At 40.3% G+C, this 18981-nt stretch overlaps 1 protein-coding gene across 2 annotated transcripts in view; it reads right to left on the bottom strand.

Annotated features, from left to right (window-relative positions):
• Tpst (tyrosylprotein sulfotransferase) overlaps positions 1-18981 on the bottom strand; it is a 153322-nt gene that overhangs the window by 110086 nt on the left and 24255 nt on the right. The window lies entirely within an intron of this gene.

The raw sequence follows: 18981 nt of genomic DNA, 5'->3' as shown, positions 1-18981 counted from the left end.
ATGCATTTCCGATTATTGCAAGTTGGCAATACAGGGTTTCATTCAAACAGTCGATATCTGTCGAAGCAGGCTGGCTGACTTAGGATTGATCATTCATAGCATATCGAAATGGACGAAAAACAGTTTTGCCAACTTGCGATGAAATACAAATAAGTCAGTACCAATCGAATACTTGAAACCCGCATGGACCGCATTTTGCAATAAGGAACTACAATTTCTGGCTCATACGTAAATACACCTGACTGTTATAAAGGGAGCCCGATGGCACATATGTTATACATATAATGAGCTAGATGTTGTACTTTCTAATTGCAAAATGCGGTCCAATCGTAAGATGGTTCTTCTTCAGTTTTTATAGACCATCCAGCTTTGCATTATTATGAAAAAAGAACCTAGTTTCATACCTCCTCCAGGTACCAACTTATTTTCAGTTCCTCGATTTAGCTGACAAAATACTAATTGTTATTTCTTTGATATAATTTACTGACTAGTGCATTTCATTGAGTGTTTAGTCGTTAGTCATTTTATGGATCGAGTCACTTCTTGTATAAATCATCATCATTCATCGTCATTCATTACCATTATTATAGATATGTAAATATTTTATCATTTTATAATCAAATGTTTTCCAAATTGTTAATACTAAAAAGTTACAACTTGGCTGTAAAAAATGCACTTAGCGGTAACTGCATTCAAAGCTCTTGTTTTAATCATAAGATAAAAGACATTTCGATTTTTTGTTCCTTAGTTTTTGCTCCTAGGCTTTTGTAAATATGTACATGATACGAAAAGAAAATTTACTTTCTATGCGATATTACTTCATTCTTTTTTGTGTGTGCGCTGGAATAAGAAAGTGGCAAGGGCAACGTGTAGTTGTGCGGTCACAATAATGCGTGAGAACCGTGGTGTCGCAAACTTTCTTTTTAGTTTTTTTCTTTCGTCGGGAAGTGGTGAAAAAAAATGACGAATTAGCATCGGTGAGTTTTACGTATTCGTTGTTTACACAGGTGTAGGTTAGAGGCAGAAAAAAACTGCTTTTACTTTTCCCTGGAGGTTGTCAACCGTATAACATTAACGTTCTCGGAGATAAACTGCGAGTTGATTCGCGCTTAGAGGAAAAACAGATTAAGTCATTGCAAATTATTATTCTTATTCAGTGAAAGACTTCAAAGAATTGAAAAAAATTGGGAATTTAAAGCTGTAAATAAAATCCCTTTTTAACACAGGCACTTAGATTTTGTATCATGATAATTTGCATTTTTTTTTTTAAAAAAAAGCACAAATTGTGTAAAAACTTTACTGTTAACGAGACAGCATTTACTGCTAAAAATAAATAAAAAGAATAGCCTCCCCACCTCTCGAAACAAAATGTTTTATTGAAAAAAGCCATGATCTAAAATTTTTTATAACTTTATTTTTTCAGCTTCAGTTTAGTCCTTCAGATTTAAAATTTATTTCATGAAGTAAAATTTCATTTCCCTCTACTAAAGTCCTTGTGCGAAGTCATTACATCATATTTTTCCCTTCCTCTAATGTTTCACGCATTTTTGTCAAAGAATTTTTGGCAACTAAATGAGCGACTGCACCTTGAAGTCTAAGTTTATGGCAAAGCTATATGTGTATAATTGTTTTGATTTAGTTTTAAAACCTGTAAATTGTTCTGATATATTCACTTTCCTTCGATGGTGTATTTATTTTTCTTTTCTTTCCTTTTTTATTTTTTTGTGTGTTTTGACCGTCACCAAAATTTAGGGGAAATTATGATTTTTTTCCTGAGAATTATGAGGAAATTTTCGGTAAATTTTGGTCTTTTATCATTATATTAATTGTTCCAAATCATTGGATTTACAATAAGAAATAGAAGCAACAGTCGTAAAATATTAGCAAAACCTACACTAAAATAAAAAATATGGTAGATTTACCGTTCTCAGACACAATGATCCGAGTATGGTGAAAAATACCAAACTATTGTATGTAACATAATATGGTAAGTATCGCCAGAGTTCTGGCGATTACTACATACTATAATTCTGATTATTTTCATTAAATAGTATCACTGTGTAAAAAAATCAAAAAGACTTTAAGTAAGTGTTACCATACTTTTTTTTAGTGTGGACTGGCACCTATCAAGTAATGCACTTCTACTCGTCCAGTAATTATTATAAAATAACCGACAGTTGAAAATTATAAGGAAGTAATGAAAATCAGGAACGAAGACTGCCATCTCGGTCTTGTGAGCATCCATCGAGACAAAACCCTGACATCGGGACTCCTGCCCCCAGTGGCGTGGCGTGAATTGCGATACATCGATTGTTATCCCATTTAAACCTATGGAAAAGGATCGATAAACAGGTTGCTCGCAGCGAACACCTTAATAATCGATTTTTTAACAAAGGTTTAAATGGCATAACGATCGATATATCGCAATTCACGCCACGCCACTGTTTGATGGAAACAAGGAACCGGGTTTAATTAAAACAAAAACATCTCCGTTTATAAAATAACAAGAGAGGAAACATAAATTCTCATTCTCGCGTCGGTGTGGGGCCTTAATGAGAGCTTCGTGGCAGCTCTATTTTTCCAAGTTCAAACGTCTGCGAGCTTCGTACCTACATGTCACGGTCCGGAGTAAAGGCACGCTGTCAACTCGAGCGAAGATATAATGGACTAGAATTAATATAAAACGTTTTTACGTGGAAACGGGAATTAGCCGTCGGTCAAATGGCAACTACATCCAACAAATGGATTTAGAATTACGAACACGGACCAATTATTCGCGCAAAACTCCACCTTGTGAGAAGTAACTCTTGAAATCAAGAATGCAATCGCTTAAGTAAAAGATAACGAGTTTTTAAATGGCACAAAAAGTTTGTGCTTTCAAGATAAAAAGGAAATGGAATTGAATTGGATTAGCTGAAAGTTCCTTTGCATTTTTTTCTTTTTGTTTTTATTTCTTCTTCTTTTTTTATTTTTCTTTTCTTGTTTGAAACAAAAAATTGCGCGCGAACTTAAAGTATATTAAAAAATAATGAAAACTATGCTATAGCCTGAAATGAGTGAGAAAGAATTAATACATAAAAAATAAGTACCCAAGGATTAAAGACTAAAGACATTTAGAAGGCTGGAGCGATATTTTTGAATTATAACGATCCAATTCTCAATTAAATAAAATAAGGAGCAAGTTAAGAGGGAACAAAACCCAAAACCTACACATCATAGTCCACAGGGTAAATGAAATAACCTAATAATTTTTCTTGTTAGCACCAGGAGAAGCGAAAAGGTAAAGCCACAGCTACACTCATGTTTTTTGGGACCTCCAATCGTGCCGTGCTTGAAAGCATCTACATTTTTTTGAGCCGTGGTCGAAAATTTTGTGTTTGTTTTTCCTCCTTGTATATTTTAAAATATACTAGAAGAAAACAACCGTTTGGGCGCTGATGAGGTTCATTTTTGTCATGATTTTATAGGCTTTTAAGATAAAAAAAATTAAAATGCACTTAAAAAAGTGACAGAATCACTTAAAAATCCAATTCCAGATTTTACTATGAATAAAAGCTCTCGTTAAAGGTTAAATTATATGACTAGGGCGTGTTAAAGACCGCTTTCCTGGAAAACGAAAAGGATTTTTTACTAATTTACTTATTTATTAATTCGTTAACACATAAATACCAATGACACGGAGGCAAATTTGTACAAGACAAGGTAAAAATCCTCGAATAGATACAAATAACGGATTCACACTACGAGTGTAGGTTTTGTGGCCTACCTCAAAAATTGAAGGCGTAATAGCAAGTGAATAACCGTGTCAAATCCAAATCCAAATCTGTTGATCTGAATTTTTAGGCCGGAAACAACACGGTTCCGAAAGTCATTCTATCGTACCCGGAGGCTGGGTTGTTTCACGAAAAATAGAAGGTCCCAGTTATATTTTGGCTGGTCTTCTACTAATTGATGACGGACCCCTGACAGAAACAAATCGTTAACGCGGCTAATGGGACACTAGCGTGTGACACCTTATTCGCCCCACGCTTGTGAAAATGTTGTCGCGGCACATTACACGAGCCTATTAAAACTTTTCCCGGCGTGTGATCGGTTCGTCAAAATTTTATTTTAATTTTAAAACGGAGTGTGTTTTCTGTCTTCCGCCTTAGCTCGACTGTTCAGAGCCGAAGATATGCGAGCTGTCGAAATTTTCCTCAGAGAATGAGGGATACGTGTCTTTACAAGCGTATCAGCATGTTAATAGCATGTGGCAAGTAAACAATTATTAAAATGTGACCGTCCGAAACGAAATCTATTTACTCGAAATTTTTCCTTGATGAAAGAAATATTTTCAATTAAAGTGAATGTTTTTTCTTGAATTCGCACCTTGTCTAGTGATCCTTTATTAGCATGTCTGCTTGTTTGGTTTGCTACAACGTAGGAGCAATACTGCCGTGCTAAGGAAAAACGCTGTATGAGCCTTCAGGCGTTGCCAAATTTCCCCTCATAAAATGTGAATCCCCTGGTACATTTATGAATATTTTCTTCCCAATTTTTCAGATAAATTCGTTCACAATTTTACCTAAAGATTCTGAAAATTTGAAGGAAAAATATTCATTGATTTCCTAAAATATGAACATTTTATCGAAGGAAATTTGGCAACTCTGGAATGTTCATACGGCGTTCTTCCTTAGCACGGCAGAATACTGCACGATCTGAGGGGCACTCTGTCGTTCTAAAGAAGAACGCCGTATCAACCTTCAGACGTTGCCGAATTCCCTTTGATAAAATACGAGTTTGTAGGGAAACCTGTGTACATTTTTTCTCGAAATTTTCAGAGAATTTTATATTCCATCAGGCCTAAATCATCTGAAAATTTCGGTGGGAAATATTAATAATTTTCGTTAAAAATAAAGATTTTATTGGAAACGATTTGGCGACTCTCGAATCTACTTACGGTGTTTTTCTTAAGCACGGCAGCTCTGGAAAGCTGATGCGTCGTTTCTGCAAAGAATGACCCATAATTATACACGGAACCCTCCAGGAGCCGCGCCGTCCGCCCACTGGTTCTAAACAACAGTGGGGCGCCCACACCCCCCCCCCCCCCCGGTCCCCCCAACCACGAAATCAGAATCATCAGAGCAGCGAAAATCGCATGGCACGGTGGCGTGTAGAACAATCTCAAAACTCGATTTCGGTGCCGAATCAAACGAGGCGGCCGTTTCTTCACTACCAAGCTTCCAAATCGTGCGGAAAAATCCGAGTTATTCCGTTCTAACAAGCGGAAAAAAGGTGAATTTGGCGGAAAAATGACAACGAGACTAAGGAATTTGTAGCACGGTTGCCAAGTATGAGAAATTTGCGAATAGATTCGCATGCGCGTCTGGCGGTTTTTTCAGCCGTTTGGCAACTTTGCTCGGGTGGTAATTGACATATAATGGACCACTAGCCAAGGTACGAATTTAAGCATTCTGATACACGTTTCTTGGCCAGAATTTCACGTAGAACACGATTCGCGTAACGAAAATTACTGAAACCAACTCCTAGCGAAGATATTAACATTTCTATTTCACATAGGTTACAAGGAATTTGAACTACCCGCTCACAAGAAACTCAAAGCTCTACGTGAGCCAACTCGCGCACTGGTTTCAGCAAGCTTCTCAATCGAGCAATGTTCATTTCACGCCATGTGATTTTCAAACTAAAAGTAATTTGCTATAGCTGAGCCAAAGCGTTAAGACTGAGGTTGCCAAGATTTTCTTATCGCAAAGACGTTCATGATAACGTTTTTCGCGATGTGAATCACGTAGAGCATTGAGTTTTCATGAGCGGGTGGTTTGAATTCACGCATCAAGAATCATAAAATATCTTCGTAATGAGTTAATTTCGGTAATTTTTGTTGTGCGCATCGTGTTTTACGTGAAATTTTGGTGAAGAAACAGGTATCAGAATGCTGAAATTCGTACCTTGTCTAGTGGTCCATTACGATACCGACGGATGGGAGGGGTGAACCGGGTCCCGGAATGAGGCTAAGCAGAGCATTATTGATCGACTCTGGAGAGGAAATCTATTATAAAAATCTGTAAATCTTTTTAATTTATACACAAAAAATGACATTACATTCTCCTGGACTCTCGGCCAAGATTCTCCTGGGAAAAATGCAATTTCTGAGGGGATCTTTGGCAACATTTAAATATAGTTACGTTCTTTCGTGAAGAAAAGGATTTCCGTCAAACAAAACTATGTGCATTAAGACATGAGCCCTGAGACCCATAAGAATATACGCATAACAGGGCTCACGTCATGATGCACATAATTCCGTTTGACAGAAATACGTCCAATTGGAACCGGAACCGCAGTGAGTTCGTAAACGCATGCAGTCTAAAAAATGCAAATCCTGCCAAAAGAGGTATCAAGACGGTCGATTCAACATGCATGCCGACTATCAGACTCGGAATGCTGTTTTATTATTTTTATTAATTATTACTTTACTTTAGCTTATTAACAGCTTACATTCGAAATAGTGTTAAAAATTCGATAAGTAGCGAGCCTCAAGAAATTTATGAGCACGAGGGTATTAAATGCAAATCGCTCTTGGGTGCTGGAAGCCCTGAAAGTCATAATCGGTTGATCGGAGAGGAGATTTCGGGGTTTTAGTCTTCTTTGCGCAGCCACATTTTTATTCGGCAAAATCCAGTGTTGAAATATCGTCACCTCCCGGCCAAAGTCTCACGGAGAAAAAAACTTCGTGCGTGGGACCCGAAGTTGAGGTCATATGGATCTCTGAAGTTTTCGGATCACGTATCTAAAAACTTGAGGACCAGCTGCCGAAGTTCGGGTCAGACATCTGAAGTACTTCGATAGATACCGAAGGGTTCGGGTCACACATCTGAAGTACTCCGGTGCATACTGAAGTGCCTCGATGTCTGACTCGAACTTCGGCAGCTCGACCTCAAGTTTTTAGATACGTGATCTGGAAACTTCAGAGATCCATATGACCTCAACTTCGGGTCCCACGCACGAAGGTCTTTTCTCTGTGGCACAAGCGTCATGCGACATCAAAAATTTTCCCCACCATTTTATTTTTTCGCAGATAAACTGTTCAACGTAGCTGTCCGAAAATTTCGCTGAATTTTCTTTGTGCTACACCAATAAAATTCAGTGAAATTTTCAAACAGATTCAACCAACAATTTCTCTGAAAAAAATAAAAAGGCGGCGGAAATTTTTCATCGTCACATGGCGCTAGTGATACTTCGGCCAAAAGGTGGCAATATCTTTCCATACGATTTGGTTTTGGGGTTTGGCTCGGCAACAAGTAATCAGATGTGATTTGAGACTCTTTACTCATGATGCTCATCAATTTTAACGTCTGGTTTTACTCTACAGTAATAGCGCTTTTCGAGACACGGCTAGCTATTCGAACACACTTACGGTTACACACAAAATTAGCTGAGTCTACATCATCCGTGTCCGTTTAGTACACGGAGAAAAAAACTTCGTGCGTGGGACCCGAAGTTTAGGTCATATGGATCTCTGAAGTTTTCGGAGTGAGCATCTGAACACTTTAGGTCCAGTTGCTGAGGTTTCGATCACACATCTGAAACTTCAGTTCTTACATCTTCGGTTTTCACATCCGAACAACTTCGGTTCTCACATCTGAAAGACTTCGGTTCTCACATCTGAAGTACTTCAGATGTAAGAGCTGGAGTTTCAAATGTGTGATCCGAACCTCGACAGCTGGACCTAAAGTGTTCAGATGCTCAATCCGAAAACTTCAGAGATCCATATGACCTAAACTTCGGGTTCCACGCACGAGGTTTTTTTCTCCGTGTAGAGTTGTTTCACAGTGGGTCGTATTCAAGTATAGTAACCGTACTGCCTTGCCGCTACGGCGGCCCACTCAAGGTGATGAAATTGTGAATTCTCCCTTTTAGCAGTGTAATTATTCATTTTGTTGTTAAAGTTCGTTTGGAAAATCAACTGGACTAATTTTCATGATGTTTGCGGCTACTAATGGGAGATAGTCTCTGGATAATCCAACTCTAATTAGATTAAGTCACGAAGGCCCGCGATTAACCTGGAGAGCGCGAAGCGCCCTCGGGAATTCGGCCACTTAGCGGCCAGGGGGCATAGCCTCCAACAACGAAATACAACATACAGCTTACTGGTCCATACTTGGAATTCCTCTCATTCAACCGATTTTGATTTAGGTGATGGGATACCCTGTCCAACCCTAGATCCTCAGAATATCACTGGAGGTCTGACTAGAGATGGAGGCTCAAGGACCACGCGATTCCTCGTGTGAAAAACAGTTAGCGAGAGGCGAAATCGAATAAGGGCGTAAAAACGCACCTACAGTACTACCGTGCTAAGGAAATACGCCGTATGAGGCTTCAGGCGTTGCCAAATTTCATTCGATAAAAACCGAATTTACTGGGAAAATTTTGAATATTTTTTCCCAACATTTTCAGACAATTTTGTACGCAATTTACTCTAAAATATCTGAAAATTACGAAGAAAAATGTACATAAATTTCGTCAAAAACAAATGTTTTATCGAAGGAAATTTGGCAACTCTCGAATGTTCATACGGCGTTCTTCCTTAGCACGGCAGAATAGCTCGCGGTGCTCGGAAGTGCAAGTGGTGCGAAATGTAGCGCTGCGTCTCGCGGGAGCAGTCCAGCACCGCTTGCGATGGTGAAAGAAAACGAATGCGAAACAGCGAGGGAGAGAACACTGACTCGCGACTGGAAAATGACATTACTGTGGTCGAGTGCAATCGGACCTGTCCCGAAACACGTCCAACATCACCGCGACACGTGTTTCCACCGCGGGCAAAGCGTCACGTTGTCCTTACCGCCCGAGTTGCTAAGCCTACAAGAAAAAGTGACCCAACATACGGTATCCTCGTGGGTTAAATTCGATGACTGCGAACATTCTGACAACCCTGTACGAAAGTACGTGGACTTGGATTCGGAGGAGTCGACTTCCTTTCGAGAGGAACCGCGAAAAGATTCGGAAGTGCTTCCACTAACAAGTCTTGTCCTTTTCTGTTGTCCACTAAAGGAAAGTTGCGGAGGATTCGTGAGGACTTACGTCTTATCTGAAATAAAGATGCTCCAAAAGTCTCTAATTGTGAGTGACAGGTGGAAACTCCTGCTTGTACAGTTCTATCACATTAGTCCGGTTCCATCGCCTCTTGTTACCGGTTGGGCCCCTAACTGACCGCATCACTGTTAAAAATCGAGGAGTGAAATTTGGAGCCGGTAGTCTATATATGTATAGCGCCCGAAAATCCCGAGTGATATGGGTGCGAAGTGAGAAAAAAGGCACAACGCGATAGCCCGAATTGGACCACATTTTGCAATCAGGAACTATACTTTCTGGCTCAGTTTAGAAACAGCGTATGTACCATTAGTTTCCCTATTCAGATAAGTGTTTTTACAGATGAGTCAGAAACAATAGTTCCGAATTGCAAAATGTCGTCCAATTCATAGTAAATTCCAAAATACAATACATAAACAACGCATGGGTTTACAAGGATGAAAATCAGAGTATAAACACGACCAGGACGTTTCGGGTCAATTGCATGCAATGGACCACTAGACAAGGTACGAATTTCAGCATTCTGATACAGGTTTCTTAACCGAAATTTCACGTAGAATACGATGCGCGCAACAAAAATTACCGAAATCAACTCCTAATGAAGAAATTAAATGATTCTTGATGCGTGAATTCAAACCACCCGCTCATGAAAACTCAATGCTATACGTGATTCACATCGCGCGCTAAACATTATCATGACAGTCTCTGCGATATAAAAATCTGGCAACCTCAATCTTGACGCTTTGGCTCAGTTATACCAAATTGCTTATAGTTAGAACAACACAAGGTGGGAAATGAACGTTTGCTCGATTGAGAGGCTCGCTGAAACCGTTGTGGTGCGCGATTTGACTCACGTAGAGCTTTGAGTTTCTTGTGAGCGGGCCTTTTTAAATCCCTCGTAACCAATGTGAAATAAAAACGTTAAAATCTTCCTTAGGAGTTGATTTCAGTAATTTTCGTTGCGCAAATCGTGTTCCACGTGAAATTCTGGTTAGGTAACATATATTAGAATGCTTAAATTTGTACCTTGTCTAGTGGTCCATTCTGTACTGTAATTTGAACTAAGTTTAAATTTAAAATTCTTAAAAATACATTTTTTTTTTAAATGTATAAATTTTAATTTTTTGTTCAAGCTGAGCATGGGCACGTAATTGACCCGAAATGTCCTGTCTTGTTTACTCTGATTTTAGCCTTGTAAAACAATTTGTTGTTTATGTGTTGCATATTATCGTCGCGAAGTGTATTAGCACCATAGAGGCATATGAAACTCCGCTAAAAGAGTACAGTAGACTCTGGATTATCCGGCTTCGTATTATCCGGACTCTGGATTATCCGGATCGATTTTGCAACCATGTAACTGCGTACGCATTCCGATAAGTGAGCGGATCCGCGGAGAAGCGGTCGCAAGGCATATTGGCGCCTGCAAGGCTGAAGGAATACTTCACGCATTGCGCCCAACAGCGAGGTCGGCGTGGAAAGCATTAGCGCCTACTAAATTGCATAAACACTTCTCGCATTACGCCAAACGCGGTGCAGTCGGTTAGTTAGCCTAAAACGCACATTAGCGGCTACAAGACTGTATGAATACTTCACGCATTGCGCGCTTTAATCGTTGTATTGTTTATCGTTGTCGGCTACCATTCACAATCACCATTGAGTCGTTCGATTTGGCGTTAACCTTTTAAATTCGTGTTGGTGTGTACATGATGTATACATAATAAGAATACTGTGGTGTTGGTTGGTGGTGTTTGTGTTTACTATTATTATCCGGATTTTTTTTTATCCGGATCGGGCCCGGCACCAATTAATCCGGATAATCCAGAGTCTACTGTTGATTCCGCTCCGTGATAGTGTAAGTCACTCCGTAAGGCGCAAAGATTCGGCTTCGCATTCATATCACTGGAGGTATTTAGCCGCTACAGCTATACGCTGACGCCGGTACAGAATTTTGCTATAAGATTTTTAACAGTGTAAAATTGGAAAGGTACTCCAAGCATCTATTGGATTTCAACCGGAGATGAAGGCTCATAGTTCCAAAATGCCTGACCAGAATTAAAAATGCCAGCCAGGCTTCAAAATTATAAAGCCTTACAAAACCCCGGAAATATACTTTGAACTTTTGTTTTGGCGGGAGTTTTTTGATCAGGGATAGTTAAAGCGGCACTTGAGGCGGCCGTGCGAAATAGTCCTTCCTAAATCAGTGGAAAAACGTTCGGCAAAGACTGATGATAAATTTTTTTTTGTCTACTGGTTTTGATCGAAATACATCAGTGAGCAACATATTTCTTGTAGATGAGAGAGGAGGTATTTCTGGCTGTTATTTTCGCATGTGAGCATCTTCGGATTACATCATTGAACAGCTGCGATTACACTCACGAATTTGAATCCCAATCAAAACAAGTATGCTTCATTCCGATGAAAATGGGACCTAATACATTGAGTTGAGGGGGAAAAAATGCTCCATCCGTATTTTTTTCTCACTTGAGAAAGAGAACAAAAAATGTTTTTTTCCTGCAAACTTATACTTGGAATCGATTATCTTTTTTTTACGAGCACCTCAACTCTAGAGACATTGGCGACTGAGAGGACACTCTCACACTTTTTTTTTTGAAGGTCTGTTTGAAATCTATTTATCGCGAGGCAGATTGACCAAAAAACGGAAAGGCGGAGTGTGCGAAATTTCAACAACAGCGGACGACCGGCGAGGACAAAGAACAAAACGGAACAAAAACTAATGAACTCAAACATTTTTGAGCACAGAAAATTAGGGTTGAATTTTTATTTATAGTTTCTCATAAGCGCGTGGGGAAAATTCGCCCCTGCCCTTTCACAAATCCTTCCGAGTGCGTCAAACAGGGAGGGTGAGGAGGGTGAGAGCTGTCCCCTGAATTAGAGACTTGACCTTTTCTTGGGATTAGCTTGATCAGTTTTAATCGATTTAAGGCATATTTCCAGTTTTTGCCAGGCCTATTTATTTTTACATCCTGCAACCAGCGGCGCGTTACATTTCTCACAAAAAATTGCCCAAGGATACTAGATGACAGTCCTTACATCCTCTACCAGAAATTCCATTAGATGTCCAATTCTACCAGAAATTCCATTTCAGAGAGGCGAACTCCACAAATTCAAAAATCAAAAGCGGTAAAAAAGCCTCTCCTTCGAGCACGTAAAAATAGGCTCACAGCGAAAAGTGCGTAGAGAGACTGCATTCAGTGCAACGATGTCAAAGTTCACCACGGTCAAAACTGCTGTACTATTAAAAACAGTGTATGCACAAAGAGACGCTACCAAATGTCCTCTAATTCAGTCCAAATTTTCAAGAAAACATGCAAAAATTCCTTCTCGAATTTTGGAGGGAATAGAATTACAGATGTTTTTCACCTTATCAGCAAAGTTCAGGGACAAATATCCATAACTTTTTTCAAATATGAATATTTTGTCACGGGAAATATTGCAACGTTGGAAGGCTCATACAATGTTTATCCATAGCACGGCAGAGCGCACGCCCGTTCCCTTTTAGTTGGGACCCACGTTTAATTTATTCAAAAGTTCACCGTCCTACGCGAGTGACCGCATCGCGCACAATAAACTCATCAATTTATTACCCTCTCCCACCGTACCGTAAGCTAGGAGGGATTTTATTTTTCTCTTTTTACAGCCAACCGATTCACCTATAGGCTCCGGCTATATTCGCGGATTAAAGGAGAATAAATAAAAATAATTATCCCCAACTCTCGTGGGTTTTATCCCGCATCACCATCGGTAAATAAATTACCGGCCGACAAAGGGACGCTCAAAGCCTGAAGCCTGCTCATCGCCTACACCGACTTAGGGACAACTGCCACGTTTCGGTCAAAAATATCCCTTTAGTCTCAAATAGTCAAGTCGTTATCGTTGAGGTAGAGGAGTGAAACATGTCCTAACTCGCAATTCGTGGATCGCGGTCATTTTCGACGAAAGTTTCCTTACTTTTTCTTCTTCTTCTTCTTCTTCTTCTTTCTTTCTTTCTTTCTTTCTTTCTTTCTTTCTTTCTTTCTTTCTTTCTTTCTTCCTCTTTCTCTTTCTAAAATTCTTTTTTTTCTTTTTCTTCTTTCTTTCTTTTCCTGTTTTCAGTCATTATTAGGGATAGTCCTCAATTATGAATTTTTTTGCATTTCCTTATATTTCTCTAATTTTTTCTGATTTCTACGGGATAGTCCGATCATGAAAATCCAAGAGGTTTCCTCAAACCATATTGTAGATTTCATGGAAAAAATAAGATTTTTCTTCAAAATTTGTGGGGAAGGGGAGGGGAGAAATCAACTTTTTCATCAATTGTTCGATTCTTTAAAGCGAATCACCAATTTTGAGAAAAATCTAATCTCGGAGCGAGAGAGGAGGAAATTCCAGGTTTTTAGCACCATAGACTGATTTAGTGACCATGTCATTCGATGGATGGATATATTCGCTGGTTCAATTGTAATAAAGACGTGGGTTTTTTTAGAGAGAAAATATCGCATTCGAGTGCAGTTTCGATATCAGTATCGAATGCGATGTTTTCTCTCTAAAAAAAACACGCCTTTAGTACGTTGAATTTCTTTGTTAAAATCGGTAAGGGAGTGCTTTAGTCTCCTGACAACAGAATTGCGATCTCAAAATTGGAGAAAAATGACGAGTAGCTGAAAAAATGGAACCAATGGATGCGATATATAGCATGCCTTTCTGACACAAAATATGGCGTCCATCGAATCACCTTAAACATGGTGTCTAGTTTTCTTGGCAAAGCTCATTCCCTGATTTTTCCTGATTTTCAGGAGCTCAATCTCCTGATGAGAAACCGAAGTTTTCTCCCACTTTCCCGGGATTTTCTTGAGGAAAATAATGTAATTTTCCAGAGTTTTAGATATGCATATCGATTTTAATTCATCTTACAGCCATTTCTTTGGCGCACGTCAGATTAGACCGCCAAATTTGAAAACGAAAAGATCCCTGGGTGGTTGGAGAAGAGATTCCCGGTTTCTGGAACAGATTCCCTGATTTTCCCGGTAGATTTTCATTCCCTGATGAATCCCGGTTTTCCCGGTTTTTAAAAAACTAGACATCATGGTTTTAAACGATGTAGTGAACGGCGCTGGAAAATGTCGAGTAAAAATTGGCAATCCCTCGACGATGGCGGAAGATAAACATTGTCGGGACGTCGTCGACGTCAACGCGTCGCCGGCGGAAAAATGAGGGTCATCAGGTCCTGAAAGCGAACGCCGCGATGAAATGCATCGCTTTCGGCCGGATCTCTTTTCTCGGCCGCGGCCTTTGGACACGAGAGGACTCAATTCAATTTGCATGGCGGCCTGATAAGTTTCCCGGGCGCGAGCTTTCGTTGGATACTTTGTCTCCCTCGGAGAGCTTTATCGCCGCTCCATTTATCACTCCTCCAACGTATCTTCCTCCCGACCCGAGCCCGCTGTCATCCGTTTCGCAGCGCTGCTTCATTTGCGTCCCGATTTTTCAGCTATCTCCCTGTAGTCGCTTCATTTGGGGCCGACGTCAGCAAGGAGGAAAAACTTAGGGTCATATCAAGCACCCGGAGATGCGCAATTTCATGAGATGTAAAAAAAGAATATGAAAACTTCAGATGAAATAATTATTCAACTTGGGTTAATGAGAAGATAATTAAATTACACTGGGAAAAAAAAAAAAAAAAAAAAAAAAAAAAAAAAAAAACATTGGATCTAGAGTTCAGACTCTAAAAAATATCGACAAGAAAAAGTACTCTTGATTCAATGAGAATAATCTAGCTTATATCAAGAACCAAGCCTCTTAATTTAAGCGGATTTCGTTTTGATTCAAGCAAAAATCCGATTGAATTAAGAGTATTTTTTCTTGTCAATGTTTTCAAGAGTCTGGACTCTAGATCCAATGTGTTTTTTTTCCAGTGTAAATAAAATAATTGAGAAAGCACGGATTTTTTCGATTCGTGTAAATAAAGTTTTTTATCATTAAAACCACATTTGGTTTAAGTAGCGGAGGTTCTCGATAAAAAAAAAAAAAAAAAAAAAAAAAAAAAAAAAAAAAAATGCTAGTCTTGGTTTGACTCACTGAAAAAAAAAGTTACGGGCTATATAGACATACCGTCCATTCCGGACTCAGAGGCTGGAAGTTCCGGGTGCCGGGGCTGTAGTTTAGATTGCACCGGGTGCTAAGCCCGGACCTTTCGACTTCTGAGCCCGGCACGCGGACATCATGTCTCTACAGCCCGTCAGTAAGGCTTCCATGGCCGGAGTTTTTGGTTTTAGACTTTAGTGCTGACAAAACATTTGGTTTCCTGAACAAGAGTTTCGTTAAGAAGACGGTTACAAGGATTCAGTTTCAATTCATATGGTTTTGTCTTGGATTCGAAGTTGTGTCTTAAGTCTGGTCTTAAAATTAGCCTGGTTGATAAAACTTTTGTTACATGAACCAAATTGTTTCTACGACCAAAAAACTTCCTTTGCCAGGATTGAAAACTTTTATGTTCCATTCACTGAGGTTTGTCCTTTCAAAATGTTGCAGGTAGTTGGTCAAAACAGACATTTTATCAAACGCCTAGGCCAATTAATAGTCCAAATGTTTTACGAAGATTGAAATTCTGATTATTTCCATAATTTTCGACAAAATAATTAATTGCTCCTGTGAGAAAGAATTCTCTGTAAAAATGTGCCATCATACAACAGTATTTTAAACGATTTTTAGCTCCTACACAAACATTCATCTTAGAAATTTCAGCTTGTCATTAAATACAGAACTTTTCGAAGTGGAACATTTAAATACAAAATGAGAAGTATTCAGAGAGGAAGAAACGAGAAGAGCTCAATATCTGATGAGTGATTTTCCCCAAAATCAATAACCTCCGGGAGGATAGGCATATGTGGCGTTTTGGTGTCGCAGAATGCCAGAGAGCGTAGTAGGAGCGACTTTACAGATATATTTCCCCCAAATATTGAAAACTCGTGAGTGAACCAAAAATTTACAAAATTTCGTACGTACATACATACATATAAGCCGCTTTACAGCACTCCCTCGCGCTCTACGACTCCTAACCTCCACTGCTCTCGTTCAAACCACAAAATCTCGTAAAATGTCAAAATCTGACTGTCAGCTTGGGCACTTGATAAAATGCCTGATTTGACTAATTGCCTGCGACGGAAACATTACATCCCTCCAAGATTCAGCTGAAGCGACAGCCCTGATCTTGATGGGACCAATAAAGCACAAAGCAGAAAAGCCCCTTTGTCTCCTCGTCTCGTCCAGTTTAAAGTGGGTCCGCGATTTTATCAACGGCCGGAGCGGCTGGCGTCGGGACGCCTCATCATAAGCGTCCAGTCGGGCGCGACCGGGGCCGACGGGCTGCGTTAACGGATCGTTAGGCCACCGATGGGGGGTTGGGGGGTGGTCGCGGCGGCGGGGGTGGAGAGCATCTGATTTCTGAACGTGCGGGCGGGTGCCGTATCGGGCTAAACGGCCGCGGAACCGACGATGAAATGGCGAGGATAGGGTTCTAGCGGTTTCGCCCACCGCGCAAATGCGATAAATTTCTGCCAATCTTCAGTCGCCAGGTTGCCACTCCTGTTTTTGGATAAAGAGCAGTGGAGTTTTCTGACTCACAATTGGACTTCATTTAGCAATTTGGAAAATTTGTACATAAGGAAACTAATGGTGCATGCGTTGTTTCTAAATTGAGTCAGAAATTGTAGTTCAAAATTGCAAAATGTTATTTGGGAAGCAGAAATGAAACGAAGGGGTGCCTATGCAGATTATACACTGTATAAAATGGTTAGAACCACCATTGTGATTAAAAGAAAATAATAGCGATATAATTTGAAAAAGGAATGGTTCGCTTCCATTTTTTTCTTCATTGAAGTCTCCTTTTTACTTTCAGGAAAATGATTTCAGTGGGGATTTTCTTTCAACTCACATTCAGTTTTTTTTTAAAGCTCAAATGAAAGTTTTTTCTTTTATAAGATAATTAGAATTTTTATAAATAACAAAATTACAATCCTTTGAAATTAAAAAAGGATGATTTGAATGGAAAGAAAAAATCCTTCACTTAGGATTCAATCTCTTCCAGTAAAACTACACGTTTCTTCGATTCAGAAAATAAAATATTTTTCCTCAGATCGAAAAAACTTTTTTCCTCAATTTTTTTCAATCTTGGGTTTTGAAGGATCCAAGTCGGTCAGTCTACGGCTACCGATCCGGGATATCCTCCAGTTTTCCAAGTCCCGGACACGACGACACCCTTCGCAAAATAAATAGACCGGACACCCGCGACCCGGCAGCGGGGCCCTGCGTTGGTCGCCCAATTTTCTGGATCCTCGGCCGAAGCGCCGATTGGCGGGGGTTTAATTATTAGATAATAGGGCTTCTATTGCCGCACCATTGCCCCCGGCCACCGTCCATCGTCCACCGTCGATCGTCGATGGGCTGTGCCCCCGTCGCGCCCTCACGCCATCCGTCACCGTAAATAAGGATATTATACATACAAAGCGCGCTCCCGGTCTGGCGGATCCGATAACAGCGCGGGTTGCCGCCCGCCCCGATTGAAGGCGCACCGACCGCGCCGCGTAAATCAGAGCGCCACTGTCATTAGCCGTTCGCAAGTGGGTTGCTCGGTGCTCAAGCGTGCGGTTATCGGGAGTTTATGAGCGTCATAAGACGGCGCTTGGGGCAAAGATGCGGTCGCTTTGCGTTGTGGGGATCGGGGGACCCTGCAGTAGTGCTTCCTCATCGGAGACGAATAGAGACACGCCAGATGATGGACAGGTCATAATTAAATCTGCTTTGATAAGATTTACAACAATCAGTGTCGGATTCACATCGTGGTCAACCCTTTACAGCTCCATTCGAATCTATGAAGTGTTCAACGTAATTATCACGTGATTTTACCCAGTATCGTCAACTCAGCATTGGGAAACAAAGTCGCTTGGATCTTAAAAAATTAGACGAGAAAGAATACTTTTGATTCAATCGGATTTTGGCTTGAATCGGGAGCCAAGCATCTTAATTCAAGTGAATTTACTTCTGATTCAAGCGAAAATCGGATTTTCTTGACAAGAACAGTTTGCGGGTTGATTGAATTTGTAGACAAAGCGATAGACAAAAGATACAAAAAGGATATGGAGGGATCCTATTGGTGGAAGCGGGTGGTAGCAATGGACAAAAAAGGTAGATAATAGATTAACTAACGGCAATCCACGAGAGACCCTGTAGTTAGTCTATCATTACCAGCGGGCTGATTACTGAAATTGATAGATAAAGCTATGGAAAAGGAGATATAGGGGGTATGGAGCGATCCTATTGGTTGAAATGTGTGGTTCTTATAGACTAAGGGAGCAGATGATGGACTAACTATCGGGTCTCTCGTGGGTTGCCGGTAGTTAGTCTATTACCTACGTCCTTTGTCCCTTGCAACCACCCGCTTTCACCAATAGGTTCCCTCCATATCCCTTTTGTCACCTTTGTCTATAGCTTTGTCTATCAATTTCAATGACCGGCCCGCAGTATATCATTACCTTACAGTCTATAAGAACCAACCTTTTCAACCAGTAGGATCGCTCCATACTCCCTGCGTCTTCTTCGTCTATCGCTCTGTCTATCAATTTCAACAATCTACCCTCTGGTCTCTGGATCAAATGCCGCAATCACACGCAGAATGTGGGAGCTGAATGTGGCTTGAATGTGGAACTCATCTGCCCGATGCCTGAATTTTGCGCGTGACGCGCAAAATTCAGCAACGATTCTCAGCAACCATCGGACTAATGTTGAATTTGTCTGAACTATTCGAGTAGATTTGATACGCATCTGGATGAAAATAACTCGAATTTGCTAAATTTCAGCCGTTGGGCCATGACTGTCGACTTCCACATTCAGCTGCTAAAT

The sequence above is a fragment of the Bemisia tabaci genome, chromosome 5 (assembly GCF_918797505.1).
Source record: "Bemisia tabaci chromosome 5, PGI_BMITA_v3".
In the NCBI taxonomy this organism is placed as follows: Eukaryota; Metazoa; Arthropoda; class Insecta; order Hemiptera; family Aleyrodidae; genus Bemisia; species Bemisia tabaci.
The sequence above is the reverse complement of the archived record's forward strand: the minus strand, read 5'-3'. Positions and strand labels throughout refer to the sequence as shown.